The sequence below is a fragment of the Rattus norvegicus genome, chromosome 2 (assembly GCF_036323735.1).
Source record: "Rattus norvegicus strain BN/NHsdMcwi chromosome 2, GRCr8, whole genome shotgun sequence".
Classification (NCBI taxonomy): domain Eukaryota; kingdom Metazoa; phylum Chordata; class Mammalia; order Rodentia; family Muridae; genus Rattus; species Rattus norvegicus.
The window spans coordinates 73438770-73442463 of NC_086020.1; positions in this window are offsets into that span (position 1 = coordinate 73438770).

The following is a 3694-nucleotide window of genomic DNA, read 5'->3' on the forward strand; positions in this document are numbered from 1 at the left end:
TTGTTTTTGGTTTTGTTTTGTAAGCTACACACTTCATAAAAATTATATGAAAATAAACCCATATAAAATTTCTTTTTTAATTTTAAAGTCAATACATTTAATTTTCTATGATACTCCTACTACACTCAGTAATTCATTTTTTCTTTGTGCTCTGAACTGTCTTCTCTTCACTTCTCTTTCCTTTGTGTCCCCCTCTCACCTTTCTATCACTTCCTGTAATGCTTTCCTTCTGCTCCTCCTTCTCTTGTTCTTTTTCTTCATTTTCTTCTTCCCCATCAACATTGTCCTCCTTCTTTTTTCCTCTTCTCTGTCCAGAAATTCCATGCATAATCATCATTTTTCCACCAATACATTTAGGATCATTGATTCAAGGATTGGTGTTGACTATGTTACTGAAGTGTTTTTATTCTCTTCAAATAATTAATGAAAATGTTACTAAAATATTACAGAAATTATCTACATGTAGATTTCAAAACCAACTTTTCTCAGATGACATATTGTATCATATTGACACATTTTTTATAATTCCTTAATTAGCATGAATATAGTTAAATTAATATTCATGTATATTTTGTTTCCATTTTTATATAATGTGCTTTTCTTCTTCCAATATCCCATCCACAGTGGGTACATATGCAGCTAAGATTTTCTTAGGTTTATCTAGGAATGTCATTTTGCTCATCAATCTTTCTATATTGTCCATACTGATGAAGTACAGAGTAATGTTTCATGGATTAAGGGAAGATAATCAATAGTGACTGCATTTTAATTACTCATTAGCTAGGTATCTACTCTGCATTAATGCTTATTGATTTATGTTGATGATTTATGTTGCCATAGATCATAACCTATGGATTATCGTACTATTTCACGGTGCATGGATGTGTGTGCCTGAAGGCACATGTCTCTCACATGTCTCTGTGTCTACTTCTACACCTTTGTGCTCATATTTGAATAAAAGCTAAAGTTTGAATATCTTCTTCAACTGTTCTCAAATGTATGATTTGAGAGGATTAATTAACCTGAATTTATCAACTTACAGAGACTAGCTAACAGTGAGCTCCAGAAATTGTTTTTTCTCCACCTTCGCACTGTTCTGGGATTGCCAGGAAACCATCAAGCAAGTGTCTGATCCACTGAACTACGTCTCCAGCCTGTTTTTTCTTCATTCACAAAGCTATTTCTTTGGATTTTCAGAGCCCTTCATGACTTATTTTAATTTTAGAGGTTTGGGTTTTACTGTGTTTTGGATTATACTTTGTACTCTGCTACTGTGACCTCTGATCTCATTCATCTTTATTGCTGTATTGCTTGCATTGCATTATTTTCCCAAAAGCCTCTAGGACATGTGATAATATTTGTCCATATCTCTGTGGCTTATATGATTTTCACTCCAACTCAAACTTATCTTCCATCATGTTTAAGTGAATTAGACTATTGTTCAATTACAGGATACATGTATATGTTTAGTCATTGTTAAGCCTTAGGACCATATAAACTGCCATCTTGACTGTAGTTAACGAAAGGAATCCTTTCCACTGTTGCTTGCCGTAACTATCTTACACAGGTAATTTCATCCATTTGTGTTCACAGTGAGAATGTCTTTGACATTATTTGGCATTCTTGATTATTTTCTCCATTAAGGACATTTTAATTTGTGTTTCATAAACTTAATGTCTATGCTAAGAGGACCCTTAATTCTCAAAAATGTATAGTACTGTTGAACCAATAGTACATTTGCAACAGCATAGTTTTATTTCTTCAAAAAGTACCCTGTATTTTTATACACTGTACGTACCTACCCAGAACGGGAAAACAAAGATTTATCTACTGTCTTTATATTTTCCCTCCTATGATGTCTAGAAAGAATTATAGAGAGTATGATATTTGAGCCTTACCCTTTCATTGAGCAATTTGAATTTCAGACTCATACATGATTTTATCAATGCGATAACACATCCACTTTTATGAAATCACTCTACATTGTATGGATTTCCCACCATCTTCTTCTCTATGGAAAGATGTCCTGGATACTTCAAGCTATTGTTGATGATGAGTAATAAAGCATCCATCATTACGTGCTCACGTTTTGTGCCAACATGCTCTTAAATCATTAAGGCAAATAGTGAGAAGTTCCATGGCAGGACTTTACTGCTGAAATGAGCTTCTGTAGCACGTTTTACTCTCCTTATATTGAGAGTTTTTGTTCCCTTAGCAGCATGGACATTTCCTTCTTCCTTGTAAAATCAGTTGTTCTAATGGGAAAGAAATAATCCCTTGCATAATTTAAATACTTAATTTTTATGAAAAGTAACGCTCAGAGTATTTTCATATTATTACATATCTTGCCCCATTTATAATCAGCTTTTTTTCCTATATTTGGTCATCTCTCATTCTGTATGTTTTAATATTTTATACTTATTTTTATTTTATTTTTTATTACTTAATTTTACGAGTTTTGGGAGTGAAAGTACATGGTTTGAATATGCTCTTAGAATTTTATATCTTTTTAGCTGCTAAAATGTACCTTTGATAATTCAGATGCTTTTCATATTGATAGAAAAATTATGAATCTTCCTTTGTCACTCTTCTTAAGGCTTTAGGTCAAATCCATTATCAATAAATAAGTTTGGCTTGTAAACATTTATTTTTATTTTTATAAGTGTACCTCTGCAGGTGAAGGGATAGAAGGCCTGTAATGTTTTGAAGAGTGTCATTGGTGTTAGATCCTCCTTTAGGGGTTTTAGTTATATGTGTACATAAGCTGCACGATGAAGGTACATAAAACCAAATTTAGGTTCTCTTCAAGAGTACCAAATAATCTTAATAGCTGATTGACCTCAAAAGCCCCATCATTGTTACTTTAATTTTCTGTTTATGGTGATTTTCCATAAAACTTGTATCAGGTATGTTGTGATGGGGAGGAGAGTTGCTCTATTTACTCTTTACTTCTGAAAACTTTACTGGCAGATTCGTTGGCAGTGTTCACACAGGTTCCTTTCTGCCCACTCTGTGTAAGCTGGCTTGTTTCTGTTTATTCCTTTGAATCTCAATGTTTTACAAACTATTCAAAGTTCTGATGTTATATTGGAACTTTGGAAAAATTATGAATCTTCCTTTGTCACTCTTCTTAAGGCTTTAGATCAAATCCACTATCAATAAATAAAGTAATTTTCTTAAATGTTTTTCTGAATTTGACTGGATTCATAAATGTGGTGAGAAAATAATTAAGATTTCAAAAATATTAAATCTTTTCATCCATAGTCACAAACAAATCAATTAATATTACAGTCACTACCTTTTATAAAAATTTTAATAATATTCTCTGTAAGAATTTTTGTTTGTAATTTAATACTTTTAATGTTCTTTTATGTGTATCATAAATGCTTCATTTAATTGATATATATATATATATATAATCATATATAGGAAACAATTGATTTTTGTTTTGTATGGCTTATTATCTGTAATATTACTATGCTTGTTTACCTTTTTAAGAAAACCTGTAGGCTCTATGAACTCTATGTCAACTTTCATGTCATATTAAACTGTAGACACTTCCTTGTTTTGTAATCTATTTATTAGTGATATTTTTATGATCTATGCAAAATTTCACTATGATATTAACAATAATGAAACTAGATATACCCACAATGCTTCTAAATTTAATAATGGAATGGCAGAGAATTCTTTT